We start from the raw sequence: 23,434 nt of genomic DNA, 5'->3' as shown, positions 1-23,434 counted from the left end.
TCGACCGGCTGCAGTTGTCTAAATTGGCCTCTGCCCGGAACTATTATTTGTTTACAATTCTAACAATCACATGCAGAGCTGAAAATGTCCACTGCTTTGCAACAGTAGGATCGGGTGCTTTCCACAGGGCACCGGCTGCTCCTAGCTGCGTGGCCACGCCCTTCACAGCAACTCAGGCCCCGCCCCACCCGCACTACGCAGGCCGCCCAGCACGCAGCAGCAGCAGTAGCAGCAGCACACCAGGGCACGCTCTCTGCAGAAATGAGTCTTTGGCTGGCAGCTGTTACTTGCTCCTTTTCTTTGTCACTCAGAGAAAGAAGTGAGAGATGGTGAGCAGTGACTTGTGTTCTTTGTCTGGGCCGGATTTATGCACTTCGCCGCTGTTCTTTCAGCCCGCTATGGATTTAAAAACTGGCAGTATCCTCTTTCAGAGCACAACTTTTCCCCCCAGTTAAATAAAATAAAATGGTTCTGGTAAAGCTATTTAGTAAGATATGTTTCTTTTACTCCCAAATTCGCTTTTGTTCCTTGAATACACTGTCAGTTATTGTATAGTCTCTAGTTGCGATCGCTAATACATTATAAGCAGGATAGCTTTTTTAAAATGCATTTTTGAGTACCCACTGCATGTGAAAGTTGATTTTTAATAATGTTTGCATTTTTTCTTATTTTTTAAGAAAGGGTCTCCGGTAGCCAAGGTTGGCCTGAAACTCACTATACACCTCTTTCTTCTGCCTCCCTAGTGCCGTGATTACAGGCAAGTGCCACTATATCCTGTTCTGTGCGGCACTGCGGATGGAGCCCAGGGCTTAGTGTACGCTAGGAAAACACTCGTTAACAACAGAGGCCCGTATTTGCATTTTTAATGGGTAGGATTTAAAACATCTTGTTAGGGATAAGTGAAAATCAACATTAATTTATATTCCCTAAACATATGCTTTGAAATCAAGTAAGCCGGAGGTCCTGCCTTTCTTGTTGAGATCTGCACAGTTTACTGTGGTTAATCAACACCTTTCAAAACACTTGCTCTGTTTACTCTTTTTGTTTTTTCATTTTGCTTTTCTGAGCCAGGATCTCTTACTAGCCTGGAGCTCATCAGGAAGGCTACACTGGGCGCTTGTTCGCCCCAGGGACCCACCTATCTCCCCTTCCCTGGCGCTGTGACTGCAAGCACCACATGCCAGCGGTTCGGAAATGTGGGTTCTGGGGGCCCAGAGAGATGGCTGGACGGGTAGGCGCCCTTACCACTCTTCCAGAGGGTTCAGTTTGAAGTGCCCACATCAGGCAGCTCACCCCTTCTGACCTCTGTGGGTCATGCACATGGTGCACATAAAAGCGTGTATATACACATACACACAAATGACAAATTAATTACTTTTTTAAAAAGAAAGAAAAAGAAACGTGGGTTCTGGAGGCTCTGAGCTCAGGTCTGCCCCTAGTGACCGGAACTATCACCCCCAGCCCAAACAAGTTTGATCTTAAATAATGGCCCTTCAATGCTGAAAGTGAAATGCGGATTTCTAAACCGTAGTTTTGTCTCCTCCAGTTGGCAACACAAGAAATTAAGTTCATCTTCTCAATTTTTCATAGCTTTCCAGAGGCCAAATGAGCAACAGGGTCATGGTGTTGCTCGACCTAACTACCTGGTGAGTCCAGACTCACGCTAGATGTTTCAGAAGACTCAGGAGCAGTGGGTCTCGTCACTGTGCATGATTTAATGCACAGAGGGCTTGACAGGGCATAGGGCGGTGTGGGGGATGGGGGAAGGCGTCTCATAAAGCATCTTCCAACAGTTTAAGTGGAAGCAACGGCTCAGAACGATTAACTACTGTTAACAACTACAGAAGTTATTCGAAAAGTGAAAAGCAAGAGCCCCGCAAAGTGTGCTATCAGTCTCCTATAATTCCAACCTCCGAGGACTGAGGCAGGGGGATCTCAGTCTGAGACCAGCTTTGGCACCAAAGGGAGGGAGACCCTATTCAAAGAATGAAAGTGGCCAGGTGGTGGTGGTGCGCGTCTTTAATCTCTTTAATCCCAGCGTTCAGAGGCAGAGGGATCTCTGAGTGTGAGGCCAGCCTGGTCTACAGAGTGAGTTCCAGGACAGCTAGGACTACATAGAGAAACTATGTCATGAAAAACCACCAAAAAAAAAAATGAAAGAGAGAGAGGAAGAGGAGGAGGAGGAAGAAGAAGAAAAAAAGAAAGTAGGGAGACACCCCGGGTCTGGGTCTGAGTTTCCGTCATTGATACACTCCTAAAATTAGAATAACCACATCTGTGTAGCTTGCCAAGCTGGGCTGCTGTCTGGGCTATGTATGAACATCCAAGGATAAGTACTGTACCTTTAAAACTTTTAAAAGGCTACCCCAATATTTCTGACACTGGCCAATTGCTCAGCGCCCCATTGGCTTGAGTGTGCCAGAAGTGAACCAGAGCCAGGCCCTCCGTGGTTCTCAAGTGGGTCCTATCACATCCTGGGGTGAGGCCAGGCTGCTGTTTACAGGAGGGAGGCTGCCAATTTCCACTGAGCCCAAGGTGGCAACGGCCAGCCTTCCCTGGGCTGCGCGTGAGCAAGTATGGGTGCTTTATGTGGCATGAAGGCGTGGACACCGAGTCGTATTCGGGACACTAGAGCAACAAAACCTCTCGGGCTGTGCGCACCACACTTAACTCCTTACGTGTCACTAAGGCTAATCGAAACTGATCAAAACACGACTTTGACCTTTGTTACTCGGAAGCAGAGCGAACTGTCACTCACATGGAATTCATCCTTTCTTTTATCTTGGGAGAACATGGTGAAGCAGAGGTTCTGGTCTTTACAGAACCCTCCTCCACGTCCTACGCATATTCACTAACAAGAATTAAACAAACGTCAAAGCACATGTGTTCTGGTCCAGTGATCACGTTTTATAACAACTTCATTTGAAGACTTGTTGTCAGGGCTGCGTTTGCGCACAGCCCAGGAAGCAATCACTCAAGTACTAACACACTCTAACCGAATCCTCTGAGGGAGAGATTGTGTTACATTTCCTACTATGAAGGGAAAAAAAACATGGCTTATGAACATTCACCCATTCATGAAATTTCCTGACATAAAGCGGCCCATGCTACCGGTTAGAAGGGCAAAAGGAAATGGTGCGGGGGATGGGGGGGGGTGCTGTGTCCCACCACTTCTGGGGTACCACTGCGATCAGGAACACGAGGCAGATCGTGCTTACAGTCCGGTCTGAGCCTGTTTCAGACGCACACCTAGATCCTGATGCTGACAGACGACACATGGGGACAGCATCAGGGCTTGGCATGCACTTTTTTGTCCTCTAAGGACATGTGAATAGGAGAGAAAGCACAGTTCCCAACAGGACAAAGCCAGGGAGAGGCGGGGTCGGTGCTCTGGTCTGGCTCTATGGCCGATGGAGCAAAACCTCGGTCAAATACTTAACTGAGGTGTGCTTTATTTTCAGTAGCTGAGAAACCAGAGTTAGAACAGCAAGTACAGAAAAGAAGCTAACAAGTGGAAGTTTTATACTGCATTACATGACAGGAATTACAAACAGAAACAGTCTGGGGGTGCTGCCTGATATTGGCCAACTCCTCTGAATGCCAGGGAGGGAAACCCGCTAAATAAGTAGGAAGTGTTATTAGCACTTCCTTCGTTTTACAGTTAGACACAACAGTAGCATCGAAAACATGGCAGCAGTTCAACTTTGCCAGGGTCACTTCCACCAAGTAAGGCCGGCCACCATCCTAAAACACCTTGAGGAATTTGAAGGCCACCACCCCTGAGTTCCTCCTGAAGATGACCTCCAGAAGCTGAGGCGAGACCTTAACAGAAATACACAGACATAGTATATTAGCCTAGAGGATGCTGTAACCAGCTTTGCAGCTTCTCACAGGAAAGGACACGGCCATGAGCAAAGCAATGACTGCAGCGGAGACTCCTCTCCAGAAGCCAGAGGAAGTTCACGAACTCTATCGTATTTATTTACCTATTTGTTTTGACAGGAAACCCACCTCCACCTCGGGGGCCTTCTGCATGCTAGGCAAGCAGTCTGTCTCTGAGCTATGTCCTAGCCATTCATAGATTTTGCTTAAAGGAAACAAATTTCTATATAAAGCAAAGCAGCCAACTTGCCATTGACAGCGACAGGCAGTAAGAGGAATAACACAGCACAGACCACGCTACTGAGGCGCTCACTCATTCCTAATAGTTGCCCTTCCCTAACTTAAGGTTTTAAAAGGAGGGGACTCCGCAAAGTGCTTACCCCTGGCATGAGAACCTGAATTTGATCCCCAGAAAGCCAGCACAGTGCCTCAAATCCTAGCACAGAAGGATTTTGAAGCTTGCTACCAGCCAGCCCAGACAACACATAAGCTCCGCGTTCTGTGAGAGAGTGTAACAGAAAATAAGGGAGAAAGCGATCATGAAGAAAGACACCTAGAATCAAGCTCTGGCCTCCACACATACCTATACACACACACACCCCTAATTATTTTTATTTTTGTTTTGTTCATTTGTTTTGGGGGAGGGGTTTCGAGACAGGGTTTCTCTGTGCAACCTTGGCTGTCCTAGACTCACTTTGTACACCAGGCTGGCCTTGAACTCACAGTGATCCACTGGTCTCTGCCTCCCAAGTGCTGGATTAAAGGTGTGCACCACCATCCCCAGCTTTTTTTGTTGTTGTTGTTTTTTTGAGTCAGGGTTTCTCTGTGTAGCCGTGGCTGTCCGAGACTGACTTTGTAGACCAAGCTGGCGTCGAACTCACAGCGATCCACCTGCCTCTGCCTCCCAAGTGCTGGGATTAAAGGCGTGCGCCACCACACGCAGCTAACACACACAATTCTAAAATTGGCTATTTGGGCTTTCTGTTTCCTTTATGTTTAGCAATTTGACGCTCTGGTCATAAAGCAATTAGAGATGTACATGGGGAGAAATAGGAGATCTGAAACACACATATGTATGCTCAGAATGGCCAACTGTCTCATTTTAGTCTACACCCCACGGCTGGACTGCTGCACTGCAGCACGCCAGAACACCACCTGCCATTTCTAAGTGTGCGGTTTAGGAAGTCACGGTGCACTTATGACCCCGCACAGCCACGTGGGGAGCACGAAGGGCTCCGAGAACTCATGGCATTCACACCCATAGGCACTGCAGAGGGGACTCATTTTGACTTCAAAGACATAACAGATACAAGACTCAGTTCCAGTCCTGCGGCTAACTGAACAGAGAATTCCTTACCCAAGCCTTTTTCCTAGTCATAAAAGAATAAATATTCAAAGTGCATCTTGTTTTGTACCTGAAGAGGTGAGCTGCTGGCAGCTGGAAGGCCAAGAATTTATAGTGAAGGACAATGTGAAAGGTTTCAAAGTGTAAAACTCACAGCAGTGATGTCTATTAGTACTGAAATGACCAACATGAGACCAAAAAAAAAAAAATCCAAGTGTGGAACTGCAGGCCTGTAGCCTCTGAGGCAGGAGAGCCGCTGGAGCCAACCTAAGCCACATGGTAACACCCCATCTCAGAAAACAGGAACATCTTACTAAGGATGCAGCTCAGCACTTCCCTAGCATGTGTGAAGGCCCAGGCCCAACTCCCAGCACTTTAATAAACTGAGCACAATGGTGCACACCCTAGGACCAGAAGCTCAGGGTCATCCTCAACTCCATGGCAACTTTGAGGCCAGCCTGGGAGAACAGAGACCCTGTCTTCAAAAAAAAAAACGAAAACAAAAACAAAAACTCTTTCCAAAAAGCTTATCCAGGGCTGGAGAGATGGCTCAGTGGCTAAGAGCCTGCCTCTTCTTCCAAAAGTCCTGAGTTCAAGTCCCAGCAACCACGTCGTGGCTCGCAAACCATCTTTAATGTGATCTGATGCCCTCTTCTGGACTACAGGTGTACATACAGGCAGAACACTGTATATATAATAATAAAAAATAAATCTTTGAAAAAAAAAACCTTAGCGACACAAACATTCAATACAAAGTCAGACGCTGTGTCAAGTGACGTGGTTAACAGCACCAAGCAGCGTGACAACAAGCACCTCGCCACCCCAACCCCCAGCATCCCTTTGTCTCTGCTTCCTCATCAGGGATAAGCAGGCAGCACTGTGGTCACACAGGAGAACATCCTTGTTCTTGGGAGCTGCACTGAGGAACTGACTGTAGGGTCATCATGTCTAAACTGTCACTTAATACAGGGAAGCCGTGGACACGCAGACAAAGTGGGAGAGAGCCAGGTGGAAAGCCAGCATGGCAGAAGGTCCCTCACCACCAATTCCAGGGAGACGTAAGGAGCTGTTTGCTGAATCATCCTTTCGGTTGTGGGTGTGATGGCATACTCTGTAATCCTAGCATTTGGGAGGCCCTGAGACACAGGCAGGTGGATTTCTAAGAGATAAAGGCCATCCTGATCTACACTGTGAGTTCCAGGCCAGCCTGGTCTACATTCTCATTTAAAAAATAAAAAAGTTGGCATGTATCACCATGCCCGGCTACACACTGGGTAATTTAAGAAACGCTGCATTGACAGTAAATCATTGGCTGGGTAGTGGTGGCATGCACCTTTAATCCCAGCACTTGGGAGGCAGAGGCAGGTGGATTACTATGAGTTCAAGGCCAGCCTGGTCTACAAATAGAATCCAAGACAGGCAAGGCTCCATAGTGAAACCTTATCTCAAACAAAACAAAACAAAACAAAACAAAACAAAAAGACAGGAAAGTTTTCTGGCTGCAAGCACTCCAACTAAGGCCAGAATGAAGAGGAGTTTAAAAACAAAACAAAACAAAAAAACCAAACAGTAAATCATTGCATGAGGCCTTCGGCACTGAGCTTGCTTAGCAGTGGAATGGCCCTTGGCTCCATACTTGGCACCATAGAGTAGAAGAATGGAACAGATTTACTTCTTCTTTAAGCAAATCTATCTAGTAAGTCTATGGCCCAACACGCAAAATTCAATTTAGAGAAATGAAAAGGAAGGTGGGAGGGGAGAGAAACTATATTTAAGAGACCCATTAAGCTATTTATGCCTTTTATAACAAAAGCAGGGACTAGGGTGATGGCTAGGTGGACACAGTGGTTGCTGTGCAAGCATGAAGACTTGAGTTCAAATCCCCAGCACCCTGAAAAGGCAAGCACGGGGCGGCGCTTGTCAGTAACCCCAGTGTTGGGGGCTGTAGGCGTGGATGAGCAGATCTGAAGGGAGTGGGGCCTGATTAGCCAACCTACGGTAAAAAGGAGAGCAATAGGAACTCTGAACATCTAGGCATGTGCACCCATGCACACAAGGGCATACACACACCAGACTCCCCCTCCTGCCCCCCCATTCTCTCAACACACACTTTTTTTTTTTACTTTATGTTATATTTGTACGTGGTTTGTCTGCGTGTATGAATGCGCACCACATGCATGCTTGGTGCCCACAGAAGTCAGAAGGGGCCATCGGATCCTCTAGGACAGGGGTTATAGATGGTTGTGAGCCTCCATTTGGGTATTGGGGACCAAACCCAGTTCCTCAGGAACAGTAGCCAGTGCCCTTAACTGCTGAACCATCTCTCTCCAGCCTTCCACAGAATCCTTACTATAAAAAGAAAAAGAACAGAGAAGCCTTACTAAAATCATAGTATTGCCTCCATGTCAAAGATGAATCACAATCAGTAAGCCTATACAGAAGGGATGCCTTGGAGGACACACGACGCTATTCTTCCAAACCCAAACTTGTGCAAATTATTTAAAGACACTCCAGTGAGCCTTACATATGAAGAAAAGCTCTCCAAGGTCTAATACATACGTTTAAACCAACACTCGTTCCTCCATGCCTCTATTTTTCTTTCTTATTAGAAATGTATGTATGTGGCTAAGGTACAAAACATGACTACCAGGGACAGAGAAAAAAATTAAAAGTCACACACTCCAAAAACCATACTGCAAAGAAAGGTGTGGCTGCTCACACATAAGGCCCAGCACTTGGGAGGCTGAGGAAGGAGGACATGTAGAATTCAAGGCTAGCCTGGGCTACAGAGCAAGACCCTGGCCCCTCACTTGATCTTAGCCGAAGGAGTGAGAAGCAATGAGATCCTGCTGGAAAAAGAAGAAACAAAAGATTCCCACGGCAGAGATGGTCAGGACAACGTACCTCACAACCTGGGCGGCTTTAAAAACAGTTTTATTGATTACACATTAAATGCGTGAATTTGGTAAGGTTTATTTATTTTGATACAGGGTATCTGCAGTCTTTCCTAGGGTTCTTTGTTTTTTGTTTTTTGTTTTTTAACTCAATCCTCCCATCTTAGCCTTTCAAGTAACCTAGATTATAAGCATGCACCAATATAGAGTCAATTTGGTAATCTCCCCCCTCCCCCTCCCTCCCTCCCTCCTGCCCCCTCTCCTCTCGCCCCCTCCTCCTCGTCTAGAAGTGGGTGGTACTGGGGATCCAACCTGGGACTTCGCATATGTGAGGCAAATGCTCTACCACTGACACACATGGCAGCCTGTTTCCTGTTTTGCGACAGGGTTTCAACAAAGTCCAGGCCAGTTTCGAGCTCACTATGTAGCTGAGGGTGACCTTGAACTCCTGATCCTTTTGCTTCTATTTCCTGAGTACTGGCACCATACAATATCCTGCACATTTTCACCCAAATGTATAACCTTGAAATCATGCAACAGAAACAATGCACATAACCACGGGAGGTAGGCTTTTCAATCAGACAGGTAAACAAGACAACAAACTGCAGGCAAAAAAATAGCTCTTCATGGGTGTTTTAAGTCTCTACAAAAGTGCCTTGGGGCTGGAGAGATGGCTCAGAGGCTAAGAGCTCAGGCTGCTCCACCAAAGGTCCAGAGTTCAATTCCCAGCAGCCACATAGTGGCTCACAGCCACCTATAATGAGATCTGGTGCCCTGCAGGTGCTACATGCAGGTAGAACACTGTATACATAATAAACAAATAAATCTTTTTTTAAAAAGTGTCTTAATACTTCAACAGATAAACTGTGAGAGTTTGGACTTTAATCCCCAAATTTAAGTCTAAGAGACAAGAGTGCATTTTATTATCCTATCTTAGATGTCGTTCCAAATAAAGAAACATATGTATCTAAAAATAAAGACTGTTGGCGTTTCTTTTGTTGTCACGCAGTATTTTATTTATTTGATTTTTTTTTATTTTATTTTTATTTTTTATTTTTTTGGTTTTTTGAGACAGAGTTTCTCTGTGTAGGCCTGGCTTTCCTGCGTTCACTTTGTAGACCAGGCTGGCCTCAAACTCACAGTGCCTGCCTGCCTCTGCCTCCCTGAGTGCTGGGATTTACAGGCATACAACATGCCTGGCCTTGTGTTTGAACAGGACACCTATGGAAGAAGAGTGGAAAAGTGTTTGCCTAGAGTTCAGGAGGCCTTAGGTCTAGTTTCCAGAACTAAATTACAATAGTAAAAATAAGAGTAGCAGGCCTGTCGGCTAATTCCAAAGCAAAATACTTTAGAAAGATTATTTACAAATTACAGCAATATATTCAGACTTCTTAAGTTTGTCAAATCAGGCCTAGGTATACCCACACGGCAGACAGGTCTATTCTAGGCAATGCTGGGGGGTGGGGGGGGGGATGTCTTTAGTAACTGCCAATGGGCTGCCTCCTCATGCTTCCTCGGGGAACTCCCTGGTCTCCAGCACCTTCCCAGCAGTGGACTCAGTAATCTCCCCACACTGTGTCTATAAACGCAACTCACACGTGCAGCTTCTGCTTCCCAAAGGCGCAAGGAGGACCATTGCGAGCCGAGAGGCCTGCTCCACTTTTCACGGCGTCCCCACTGAGAGTCCGTACAGGAGCTGGAGATGAGACTGTTCTTTGTCCAAGACACAAAGCCTTAGCCAACGTTACTACACTTAAAGGGCGGATTCCCAAGAAGCCCCACCCAGGACTTCCAGCGGACTCCGCTGGATCTAGGACTTGTCTTACTGCTGCAGCACACGCCAGACTTTGTATTATGTACATTACATATGGTCCAATATAAGGGATTTAATTTCTTTTTTTTCCCATTAATTAACTAGCTAACCAATTTACTTTACATCCCAACTGAAGCCTCCCCTCCCTCCTCTTCTCCCAGTCTGTTCCTCTACCCTCCCCTCCCCCGCTCACTCCCCCCACCCCCTGCTCTTTCTCTGAGGAGAAAGGGAGGTCTTGCATGTATATCAACAGCCTTGGCATATCAAGATGCAGCAGGGCCAGGCCCATCTTCTCCTACTGAGGCTAGACACGGCCCAGTTAGGGGAAAGAGGTCCACAGGCAGGCCACAGAGTCAGAGGCAGCCCCTGCTCCAGCTGTTAGGGGAGCCACATGAAGCCCAAGCTGCACATCTGTTACATCTGTGTCAGAAGCCTAGGTTTGTCCCATGCACGCTCTCTGGTTGGTGGTTCTGTTTCCATGAGCCTCTACGGTCCCAGGCTAGTTGATTTTGTAGGTCTTCTTGTGGTGTCCTTGACCTCTCTGGCTCTTTCAATCCTTTGCCTCCCTCGTCCACAGGACTCCCCAGGCTGACACTATTAAGCACATTCTGCTATGCTTGCAGACAGGAGCCTAGCACAACTGTCCTCCGAGAGGCCTCCCCCAGCAACTGATGGAAACAGATGCAGAGACCCACAGGCAAACATTAGGGATTTAATTTCTTTGCAGGGATCTTTTGTCTCTAAGTGGACCACAGGCATCAGTGTGGAAAGATGCCATGTCTTACTATGCTCCCAAGAACCTAGGGCACGTATTAAATATTCATGAATAAAAAAATAATTCATGACGATCACTATATGCTGTATGAAATGCTACTTGTACTTTACGAAACACAGGTATATTCACTTTGTTATCTGAGACAGAGCGAACACTAATAGCTTCATTTGTGCAGGAAATTACAGAAGAGCAGTCACTGAAGCAAAACCTAAGCTCCCACTGTACAGCAGTAGGCAAAGCAAACTCAAGGTTTTCTCGTTAATTGTTTAATACTGCTGGCCCGTCTACATGGCCACATTCCAATTGTGAAACATTCGTTGTTACTATCCCACCCCCACCCCCACCCCCAAGGAAACAAAGGAACAGGAGAAAACAACTTTAAAAGTCCAATAAAAATCTAGGAAAACTTCCAGACCATGGCCATCATAAAGTTTTCCAGGGTTAAAAAATAAGGAAGACTCATGGTTTCTGGGAGAAACTTGACATCGTTTTGTTCTGATGTCTCCACTCAAATTCAAATAAAAACTGTTTACTCAAATGGATTTTGTGGTCAGAATTGGGATTCCCTTTATACAAAATCAAAGCACGTAAAATCCACATTAAGACTCTTTCCTGTTATCATTTCATTGTTGTACAATGTTTCACTGTGGCGGCTCCAAACAGCAGCTACCAAGCTCTGACCTCCCCTAGACCCTCCTGAGCTGGTTGCCAGAGTCAGGATATGCCCTTCCTTTCCTCATTCTAACACCAACGCTGCCTAGCTCGCCAGCATTAGGGACTCTAAAATACAGTGTGTCGAATTTTATTTGAATTAAGTAAAATGTAACAGCAGGGATAGGAAGCGGGCTCAGCAGTTAAGATCACTGGCTGCTCTTCCAGAGAACCTGTGTTCAATTCCCAGCACTTGCAGGGTGACTCACAACCATTTGTAACTGCAGTTCAAAGGGATTTGATGCTTTTTTTTTTTTCCTAGTCTTCCCGGGCACCAGACACATACATGCAGGCAAAATAACTATACACATAAAATTTAATTAAAGAAAAATTAAGGGTAGATTTAATTAAAAATCAAAAGGAGCAACAGACTGTTTTCTAAATCTGAAGGAAGAGCCCAGCAGCCTTGTTGGTGGCTATCTATGGTTCCAGCACTCACCAAGAGGGCTGACATAGCAGGATCAAGAGGCCCAGGTCAGCCTGACTTGAAGTAAGTTCAAGGCCAGCCTGAGCAACATAGTGTGACCCTGTCTCAAAAGAGAGGCCTGTTCGTTTTCTGACTTGTGACGACTGAATAACGTCAAGAAGTTTCAGAGAGCAGTAAGCATTCCAACCAGGTCAAAGATTGTGGTCCTTGGGACACTGTTTTACTCCCAGGATTTTTATGGATGTATTTCTTTGAAAGACAAATACGTCTGAAGGGATAGCTTTAGCAGCTGCCGCGTGTGCTTTAGGGGCTGGTGTTCAGCATCACAAAGAAAGAAAGAAAGCACTTACTTTCATGCTCTGATTTTCTAGGTAAAAGAAGCCTTCAAATCCAGACAACAGTTAACCCAAAGGGGACATTTCATTGGAGTTAAAGCCGACAAAGACAGTAACAGTGATGTGACTTCAGCAGGGACATTAATCATGCAACAGTGTGAGTCTGGAAAATTTCACAGTGGACAAGGTCTGATGTCCTGACACGATTTCAAGAGTTTAAAACAAAACAAAAAGAGCTGTTCCTCCCCACGCTGTGACATTCTCAGGAAAGTCACTGGCAACGTGGTTGGGACAGTCACCATACACAAAAGAATGCTTATAAACTCACCGATGACTTGGCATGGAGTAAAACAAAGCTCCATGTCTGGGACTTTTTTTTTTTTTTTTTTTTTTTTTTTGGTTTTTCAAGACAGGGTTTCTCTGTGTAGTCTTAGCTGTCCTGGACTCACAATGATCTACCTACCTCTGCCTCCTCAGTGCTGGGATTAAAGGCGTGCATCACCACGCCCGGCTGTCTGAGACACTTTACAGTAATGTCAATAGAAAACAAACAAACAAACAAAAACCAGGCTGTAGGCCTCCCCCCATAAAAAAGATTAATAGGAAAATCAGTAAATGATAAAGATGGTAACTTTTTTTCTGTCACTATCTTCAGTACTTTGAGACATGCCTTAGGCTTACAGCGTGGCCTTGAAACGTGTGCAGGTCAGATTGGTCAATGCTCGTGGCTCTATAGGACAAAGAAAATCTTTCTACAGAAAAGGCTCTTCCATTGGTCTAATAAGGCAGTCTAAAATAACGGAGAGCTTCAACTCTGTATGTTCTGCATCGGCAAATGCACAGAGAGCTTGTGGGAAAAATTACTGTGACCAAGAACTGCAACAATTGTGGGGCGAGTAAGCAAAAGTAAGAAAGATGTCACAGGCATGTACACACGTGCACACGTATGCACACACATACACATCCTTGTGTGTGCACACACAAATAAATGCACACGCACACACAAATGAGTAAAAGCTGCTTCAGAAATAGTAAGAAAATTGAAAACGATTTAACAACAAAGGGCTGTGAGAAACAATACTTAAAGGTGGGATATTTTGATATTTACTATATTAAAAGTAAACATTTGGTGCTAAGGGGTTATTCATACCATCACACAAATCATCCTATCAATATGGAATTTAAATTCAAAACCAGAGAATGAATGAAATTGCTGTCCATTGGCTGGTGAACAAAGAGGTGAGTTTTGGGGCCTTTTGTTTTGTGTTGAAGTTGATTCCTGGGAGCAGGCTAGCGCAGCTGCAGCTAAGAGCGACTTCAGTTCCCAGCGCCCATGTGAGGTGGCTCTCAACTGTCTAACTCCAGTCTCAGGTGATCCTAGACTTCTAGCCTCCCAGGCACTGCGCTTGCATGGGCATCCCTCCATAGAGTAACACACATGCACGCAACCCAAAACAAATCATGAAACAAAGAGTTACTTCTTTTGTTGGGGATGGGGGCTGTAGCTCGGTGGCAGAGCATCTGTTTTGCATGTATGAAGTGCACAGTTCAATTCCAGCCGTCAGTTTTTTCTGCTTAGAAACCTCGCTTGGGGAGGAGGGCGGGGCGTGGTTACTACTCACTAGCCTCGGTACTGATCAGACTCAGCAATACTTCTGTGTAGGGCTCACTTGTTTAAATAGGTCCTATTCTGAGTCCACTAACATTCCTCTCTCACTTTAAAAGGGTGAATAATATCCTAAGGTTGTGATAACTGCTAATAACAAGAGAAAGAGTAAAGCTGAATTTTGACAAATTTATCTAACAGACTAACTCAAAGCCTATTTTTTGAGACAGAATCTTGTGAGGCCCAGACAGACCTTGAACTCACCGGGCAGCTGGAACTCCTGACCCTACTACCCCCACTTGCCAAGTGCTAAGAGGCAGGCATGTGCCACCAACGCCCAGGTACCTTCTAATATTTATTTTTGTATTTATTTGTTTGAGACTGGGTTTCTCTGTGTAGCCCTGGCTGTGCTGGAACTCGCTCAGAGAGATCCAACTACCTCTGCTTCCCGAGTGCTAGTGGATTAAAGGTGTGTGCTACCATTGCCCGGTTTTACCTTCTAATTTTTAAAGATTCTTTTTTTTTTGAAACAGGGTTTCTGTGTAGCCTTGGCTGTCCTGGACTCCGTTTGTAGACCAGGCTGTCCTCGAACTCACAATGATCCGCCTGCCTCTGCCTCCCGAGTGCTGGGATTAAAGGCGTGCGCCACCACCGCCCAGCTAAGATTCTTAAATCCTGTAGCCTGTAATCCCAACACTTGGAAGAAGGTGGCAGGAAGTTCAAGAGTTCAAGACCAACCTGGACTACACGAGACCTAGTCTTTAAAAAAACAAACAAACACACAAACAAACAAACAAACAAACAACCCAAGCTGGGCACGATGGCACACACCTGTAATCCCAACATTCAGGAGGCAGAGGCAGGCGGATCTCTGTGAGTTCAAGGCCAGCCTGGTCTACAAAGAGAGTTTCAGGACAACCAGGCCAATCACACAGAGAAACCCTGTCTCAAAAAAAAAAAAAAAAAAAAAAGACAAAAGTAAAGGCTTACCATTCATTTTTAGAGGCAAGGCAGGAAGATCTTTAAAGTTTATCTTTTTCGCACGTGCCTTCATTTGTCTCCTTAAGTAAAAAGAATTAACTGGGATAAAATAAATCCTTCGAGCCACTCTTCTCTGAAGTGTGTATGTGCATTCTAGTGCAGTCAAATGTACAAGATAACTGAGTACAAAGAGCGGTCCTAAAGCTGAGTTCTCGCTTTGAAAGGAAATAATGGATAAATTTTTCTTTCTTTTTAAACTTTCTCTCTCTTTTTGTTTTGAGAAGAAATCTTAAGCCTGGTTCGAATGAATGAATGAATGAATATATACATATATATATATATATATATATATATATATATATATTTTTTTTTTTTTTTAAATTTCATGTTCATTGCTGTTTTGCCTGCAGGTGTGTCTGTGTGAGTGGAACTGGAGTCACAGATGGGTGTGAGCTGCCATGTGGCTACTGGGAATTGAATCCCAATTTCTCTGGAAAAGCAGCCAGCACTTGCACTCTTAACTGCTCAGCCATCTCCCCAGCCCCAAGCCTGGCTCTAGACTTACAGGGTTTTTGTTTCTTTTCCTATGGTGGGGGGGGGGGGTGTTGGGGAGTGATATTAGAAATTGAACTGGGCTCTATACTTTTTTTTTTTCTTAAGATTTATTTATTTTGGGGGATGTTTTGCCTGCATGTTTGCCTGTGTACCTGGTGAACTACGGGTCCCCGAGAACTGGCCTTATAGATGACTGTGAGCCATTCGTTGTGTTGGTGCTGGGGACTGAACACGGGTCCTCTGGAAAAGCAGCCAGTGTTCCTAATCACCGAGCCTTGTCTGCAGCCCCTGAACTTCTTTTATACAAAACATATTTCAAGCCTGGCAGAGTGGCACATGCCCTAATCCCCAGCACTTAGGAGGCAGAGGCAGATCACTGAGTTGCTGCCAGCCTGGTCGACAGAAAGAAAGCCCGTCTGGAGAAACAAACAAAACAAAACAAAAACCATATTCCAAACCAGGCATGGTGGCCCAGGCTTATAATCACAGCATCAGGAGGCTGAGACATGAACTGCTGTAAGTTCAAGACAGATGTAGTCTTCAGGGTGGGTACCAGCCACGGCCCAGAGAACAGTAAAAGGGAGGGGATCACAGGAAGGATGCTAGAAAAACCAGCATCGTGCTTAAACGCATTCAGTGAAAAATATGAGGCCTTCCATTTCCAGACCGGATACTTAATGTACCTTTAAATTCTTTTCCTTCCTTTATTTGGCAAGTGTGTGTGCGTGTGTAAGGGCAGTCTTCGAAAGTCGGTTCTCTCCTTCTACCGTGTGCGTCCCAGAGATGTGACTAATCAGGACCCGTATCCAGGAGCCATCTCACTGGCCCTAGAAATTCTTTTTTAAAGTTTTGTTCAGCCGGGCGTGGTGGCGCATGCCTGTAATCCCAGCAACTGGGGAGGCAGAGGCAGGTGTATGGTTGTGAGTTCAAGGCCAGCCTGGTCTACAAAGCAAGTCCAGGACAGCCAAGGCCACATAGAGAAACCCTGTCTCAAAAAAACAAAAAACAAAACAAAACAAAGCAAGACACATTTCCTGAAATTTGATTATTCTAGCCAGTGAAAATGCAATATAGTCAACTACACCACGGAGCATGATTTGATTATACAAGGGATTGTATACACGGAATTACCTGGTTGCAGAAGATATCTTATGAGTTCAAGAAGGTAACAATGCTATAAAACTCGGCCATAACCCTGATTTTTTATAAATGAAGATCCTTCTTTCAGTTCATACATTTTATAACTTCAGAGAGGACAGCAAGCAAGCTACATGGTATTGACAAGCAAAATACAAAGGCTCTTATAAACAATGCAGGTAGTAGGCTCATCAAATTTTTTTTTTAATGTGCTTCCCAATTATGTAATGACGATTAAAAGGTGGGGAAGTTTGACAGCTGTCTCGTTCTCCTGATTCCACACAGGCCCACGGTTATCCCCACCACCGCAGGGCTGTGGCCACCTCAGCAGCTGACTGTTAGCAAGACTGTTGAGGAGAAAGAGTTGGATTCCTCAATGAAAACAGAAGCAAGGTTTTAGTCCTTGAGGGTGTGCCACCATGTGAGACTCAAGACATTCTTCTCTCTATTAATTCTGAAGCAAAGAATTATACCCCTGTCACCATTCGAGACGTTCAAAAATCCAATTTGTATGGTTCACGTTAATGAATAATAGCATTCAACTCAATGACAGAAAGGTTAAAAGTCAGAAGGGGTTGTGATTAAAACCTGGACATGTCAGGTAACAAAAGAAGCCATTAGATACCCTTTTCAGATTGTTTCAATTTAAATCTTCAAAATTAAAAAAAAATCCATTAATAAAAATAAGTTATAAATATCATTTACTCTCTCAGCACTAAAATAAAGTAGAAATTATTTTTTTCTTCCCTCTCCCCTCCCCCCCACCAGTGCTGGGATTAAAAGCATGAGTAACCATACACGGCAAAGAAAACAAGATTTCAGTTCGACAAGTAACAGTATCCTCTACAGTACTCCACTTAAAATGTACATTCAACTAAAACAATGTGAAAAAAAACTGTTTAACTAATTCCACATAGTTACTCATTTCTTTCTTTCTGTTTTTTTGTTTTTTGTTTTGTTTTGTTTTGTTTTTCCAGACAGGGTTTCTCTGTGTAGCCTTGGCTGTCCTGGACTCATTTCTTTATACACCAGGTTCTTTGCTAGGTACCAGCAATGACCTCAGCAACAAAACGCTACTGTTACCTTCACAAATCTTGCTGTAAAGGAGAAAACCACAGACAACAACCGTCATGTAATTTCTTTTTTCTTTTTTTGGGGGGGGGGGCGGGGTTTCGAGGCAGGGTTTCTCTGTGTAGCCTTACCTGTCCTGGACTCGCTTTGTAGAGCAGCCTGACCTCAAACTCACACTGACCCGCTTGCCTCTGCCTCCCAAGTGTTGGGATTACAGGTGTGCGCCACCACGGCCAGCTCCATCATATGATTTTTATAACAAGATTATCATCGAGGCAGGTAGATGCTACTATGCAAATGTAAAGGAAAGAATTCCAACAATAGTGCTTCACACTTATAATCCTAGCACTCAGGAGGCTAAACAGGTGTGAAGCTAGCCTGGGCTATAGTGAGAGTGCCTATCTCCAAAAAAAAAAAAAAAAAAAAAGGAGGAAGAGGAAGAAGTAGTGAAAGTCATCCAGAAAACTAAAAAATATTTTTCAAAATGATGGCTCACTATATAATCCCCGTTAGCCCTTAATTTCTGATCATTTTGCCTCAGCTTCCTACGTGTCATGATTATGGGTATATTACAGTGTGTCTTGCCCAATAACCAAGTTTCCTTCCTTCCCTTTTGTGTATGTGTGCAGGTGTGTATGTGCAGACATGTAACGTGCATACACACAGAAGTCAGAGGACAGCCTCAAGTATCACTGTTTACACACTACCTACTTTGTTTTGGAGACAAAGCCTCTCACTCAGCTGGAACTTGCCAAGTAGGCTAAGCTGGCCGGCCCGTGAGCTGGCGGCCTGTTGCTGCTTCTGCCGCACAGGGCTTGCAGCATGCTTACCAGAACCCAGCTTTTCAGTGTGGGGACTGGGGGATCTAATCCAGGGCCTTGTGCTTATAAAACAAGCAACTTACAAACTGAGCTCTCTCTCTGTCTCTCTCTCTCTGTCTCTGGCCTTTGGAAAGGATTCTGGGGCAATGTCTTGCTATGACATCCCGGCTTCATAGAACTTTCTATGTAGACCCCAGATGGCTTCAAACTCACCCCCTCCATCACTGGAGTACTGGCTTACAGTGCTACCATATCTGGCTTCTAATAACTGGATTATTTTAAAGTTTCACATAAACTCCAGTTAGACATCAGGTATATTTATAAAAATCTGCTGCTTTTATGGACGGCAATGACTATCTTTCTATACGTTTTAAAAACCATATACTGAGGCTAAGGATGCAGATCAGTGGTGGAGCACTTACTTTTACATAGGCAAGGTCCTAGGTTCGATTCCCTAGACATGTTTCTTTTTTAAAAGTCACCTGTACACGCCGGGGGTGGGGGGTGGAGGGGGTGGCGCACGCCTTTAATCCCAGCACTTGAGAGGCTGAGGCAGATGGATCGCTCTGAGTTCGAGGCCAGCCTGGTCTACAAAGCGACTCCAGGACAGTCAAGGCCACACAGAGAAACCCTGTCTCGAGAAAAAAAAAATCATGCATACACAAGAAACTTGACATCACTAAACTTGGGAAGACACCCCAAACACTGCTCAAACTCTCTGCACTTTGCACCTTTCTCATCTCCACAGTAGGGAGCAGGTACTGCCTCTGCTCTCATTTTATAAATGAAATATCTCTAACTCGGACAAGGGCACAGAGGTGGCAAAAGGATATATGGAGCCTTGGACCTACAGGGCCTGACTCAAGGACGATCTCTTTTTCATTTGGTTTTGGGTTCTGTTTCCTGTTTGGTCTGCATGTCCTAGGCTCAGGTCATCCTCCTGCCTCAGCCTCCCTAGCAGAAGGGCTTCTGGTTAGCACTAGCAGCCCGGTTCCCACAGCCCTAGTCTTTATTTTCCTGTGTTTATGGTATGCGTGTGTCTATTGCGTTCCCGTGTCTGTGAGGATGCATACACATGTGCTTGTGGAGGTAAAAGGTCAAGATCAGGGGTCTGCCTCAGTTTTTTTTCTCTTTCTTTCTTTCTTTGAGACAGGATTTCTCTGTGTAGACCTGGATTTGATTTGTAGACCAGGAGGGCCTCGAACTCTTTACAGGCCTGCACCACCACGTTCGGCCTCACTCTTTCTCCACTGCTCCTTGAGCTAGGTAGGGTCTCTCGGCTAGTTTAACTACCTAGTTTACCAAGAATCCCTGTCCCCACCTCTCAGGGCTGGGATTCCAGGAAAGCTGCCACATTTCTGTGGGTAGTGAGAACTCGAATTCAGGAAACGGACAACCAACTGAGCATGAGCAATCTCCCCTGTGCCCAGGGCTTCACTCTTAAATACAGACCCCTGTCTTCCAACTATGCCGTGCGTGGTCTACAAGAAGCCTTCCATTAACCCTTGGGGGGAGGGTCTTTTAAAAGGAGTCTTTCTGGAGAGACACCTGGAGAAAACCACTACGGCCAGAGTATTTGAAATTTGTCCAAGGTCACAGGGCCAGTGAGGGGGACTGATAGTGGCAAAATTCAAAATCAGACAGCAGAGGTCCCCTGCACTGTGAGGCTTCACCCTCATGGGGGAAAAATAAATCACAGGATAAATGTATTGAATAATCCAAAAAGGCTCTGTGTTAGCCTTCCTGAAACACACGGAAAGGCCTTGGAGCTGGGGACAAGCACGTCTTAAAAGCAGCATTTACATTTACATGTAAGTCACTTTTAACTCCACCACTTTGGACTGATCACAGCCACACTTCTTCTGCTCTTTAAAAAGAAAGCTTTCTGTAGCAACTTGGCAGATTTCAGTTCAGGAACAGTCTATTCTTTAAAATTAAATTTAGTAACAACTTATTCTGGTTAGTCTGAAAGGGAAGTAGAATATGACTACTAAGAGGCCTTTGCTGTACTTTTAATATTTCCAAACATGTTTGGTTTGGCCTAATTTAAATCTTGTGGCCAACTAGTGCAGAACTCGATTTCAAGGGTGTAATATTACTTAAAACTACGGAATTCTAAAGAGCAAACTCGGAAGCCAATTGGAAGCACCCGTTTCTTATCATCATTTTCTCTCAAAATAACTGTTAAAGATCCAAAGCTAGGACTCTCTCCTCGTGAAACAGGGAGGGGTTGGCATTTTCAGTTTAGAGGCACTTAAGATGGAGAATCCAAATTAAAAATTGAAGGAATCTGCACAATAACGGTGTTTAAATCGTCAAGAACACAAAAGATGTATGCCCAAGGAAACAGCATCTAAACGGCTCTTCTGGCCACAAAGCTCGGCACTGTGTCCAGTGACTGAAAAAGGCGAAACCGTGCGTTGCAATGCCTCCCTAGAAGAGAGGAGAACCGAAGCGGACATCTCCTACTGGATTCTCATCTTACCTTGCTCTCTCTCCAACAGGTTTTAGACTTCATAACCTTTAATGCCGAATTCACATTTTTTTCCCCAGAAGAAACCCCACAAAACTGCTTCAAAATAAAAGCGCTAAGTAATGCCACTAGGCAACCAAGTCTTCTATTTCACCATGCATTCAAATTAAAACACCTTTGGCTTTGTCTTTATTGAATGAAAGTTAACTTTGATTTAGAGGAAAATGTGCCCGTTAGGCATTTTTCACTTTTTTTGCAGGGCACTCAGTCATCGGATCACGTCGCTGACTATTACTGCTCACTTAGGCATTCAAAAGACAGAGAGCATGCCAGCACCAATTATTTTACAAGCGGCATAATGCCCCGCTAGTGGAAGTCTGGCAATACCTACTTGTACAGCAAGACAGGAGAAGGAGGGCGTCAAGGGAGGGGCGGAGGAGGGGGGAGGAAGCGAGGGAAGGAGGGAGTCGCCTCCTCAAATCCACGCCGAACCGGGAACCTCCAGCCACAACCTGATCCCTCCCCTTCCCAAAAGTGGCCCGACCACCACATTATTTTTTCAGACCACCCCACCCAAAACCCCGCTCCGTACTCACCTTCCACGAAGAAGTGGGCGCCGGGTCCAGCCCCCGGGTGGGTCGTACGACCGCGGGGAGAAGACGTCGGTCGGCGCGTCCCTCGGTGAGGGACGGGGGATCCCGATGAGTGGGAGAGCGGAGGAGCGGGAGGAGGAGCAGGGTGGGGGCGCCCGTTCCTAGGGAGCCCGCTGGTCCTCCACCGCTGCCCCGCGGAGGAAAGCCGACCGAGTGATGGACTGACTGTCGGGGGGACGGCGGGGACGGGCGAGGCGGGCTAAAGGGGCGAGACCGCGCGAGGACTGGACGGGAGACGGCAAGAAGCTGCTCGGGGTCTAGCCCATGCCGTGGCGGCCTGAGGGCAGAGGCTGGCTGAAGGGAAGTTGCCGCGGCTGGCGAGATGCTGGAGGAGGGCGCACCGGGAGGAGTACAGCCAGCCAGCCATGGATAGCGGGGCGCCGAGAGCAGGGGCAGCCGGCGGCTGGGAGCACCGCCCGCTCGGCTCGCTCAAGACATTTAATTGGACTGATAGGTTGTGCAGTGACTCACAGACTTTAAAGAGTCCTAGGGCAGTCCCCGCCCAGCTGGACCGGGAAGAAGCGGCTGGGCGGGCGGGGCAGGGGGCCGGGGAGAGCCGCGAGGGAGGAGGCGGCGAGGCGGGAACGCAGCGAGGATAACCAGTGGCAGGTCGCGCCTCCGTGACGGACGTGATCGTAGACCAATGGGGATGGGGCTCGCTAGGTGGCTGGCTTCGCCCCTGGCCCAATGAGTCTTCTAAGGACACTGTCGCGCACCGGGCGGGGGAAGTGATGGGGGTAGGGAGAGGTGGGTGGACGTTGAGCAAGAGGGAGGAGAAAAAGAGCCGCGGGAGACCCGCGGAGTCACTCTGCCCTCCCCGTTCTAGAAGTGCGCTTTCCGCCAATCCGAGCGCCACTTGGGGGTGATGGACGCCGGCCTGGGGCCAATGAGGAGGAGATGCTGGCGCGGAGGAGCGGGCGGGCCCCGCGCCCTCACTCCCTCCTCCCGCGCGGTCCTCCAGCTCGCCCGGCCCGGGTCAGTCACGCAAGTAACCGTGTGAGAGCCGGGCGGGGCAGGACGGGGCGGGGCGGGGCGCGGCGGCGCAGCTGGCGGCGTGAGCCCGGTACAGCTAGAGGGGCGAGCGTGCGGACCCCTTCCAAAACCTGGGTGCAGACCCTGCGGCCAACCCCAGGGCGGTTGGATTCGGAGTGGATCCGATCCAAACTTGATCCGCGTCCATGCAGTGTCCACTCCTAAAACAGCCCCGATGGGCACGTGCTCTGGGATTTGAAGAGTCAAAGACGCGCGAGGCGTGGCGATCACTTTGGCCCAGGATTTGCCCGTTTTGGGGGAAGTCGCCTAGGGTGTGGACAGGTTGAAACAGCTCCTCAGTACACATGTTCCTTTATTGGGTTTCTGGAAGACACTTCTTAACCTGGCGCGAACGACTCTGTTGGGGCTCTGCAGTATGTGTGAATCTTCGCTTTCTCCAAATGGCCCTCTGCGCTCTCTCCCACTTCCTCACCTTGAACCTAAGGCAGTGCCTGGGTGCACCTTCTCGGTACTCACTCCCTGGAGCTTTGGCGTGTCTCAATATTTTTGGCTGCTGTCCATTAAACACTTCACAGACGTTAACCCTTTGCACGCACTAGTATTTGAATGAAGCCCCCCCCCCCCAAAAAAAAAAAAAACCACGCTGGCGAAACCCATCTTCTTACCCTACAAAAATGCATTCTGTTTCTTTTGAGTCTTGTTGGAGACAGTCTTGCTACCTGGCCCTGGTAGCCCAGGCTGGGCCTTAAACTTGTTTCATCCCTACTGGCCTTGGCTTTTTCAGCTTCTCGGATTCAGAGATGTTTTCCGGAGCCTGTTAAAACAGCTGCATTCCTATTCAGATCTACTAGAATACCCCAACATCCACTTTCAACACAAATCAAGTACTAGTGAAGACAACAATGTTGCTTGAGGGGTTTTTCTCCCCAGGGAACTGAAATCCACAGTGGTATGGAAATGCG

General features: G+C 46.5%; 1 protein-coding gene across 2 annotated transcripts in view; it reads right to left on the bottom strand.

Annotated features, from left to right (window-relative positions):
- SERTAD2 (SERTA domain containing 2) overlaps positions 1-22,187 on the bottom strand; it is a 105,723-nt gene extending 83,536 nt beyond the window's left edge. The window contains exons 1-2 of one of the 2 annotated variants that reach the window (XR_014782678.1): positions 21,423-22,187; positions 3,170-7,576 (exon numbers count right to left, since the gene is read on the bottom strand). The gene's annotated coding sequence lies outside the window, so the exon portion shown is untranslated. Of the gene's footprint in view, positions 1-3,169; positions 7,577-21,422 lie in introns of those variants that run through there. The other variant, XM_084799556.1, reaches the window with a different exon arrangement.
- Positions 22,188-23,434: the final 1,247 nt, after the last annotated feature.

This window comes from Acomys minous, assembly GCF_964271855.1.
Source record: "Acomys minous genome assembly, chromosome: 10".
In the NCBI taxonomy this organism is placed as follows: domain Eukaryota; kingdom Metazoa; phylum Chordata; class Mammalia; order Rodentia; family Muridae; genus Acomys; species Acomys minous.
This window is presented reverse-complemented; position numbering and strand designations above follow the sequence as displayed.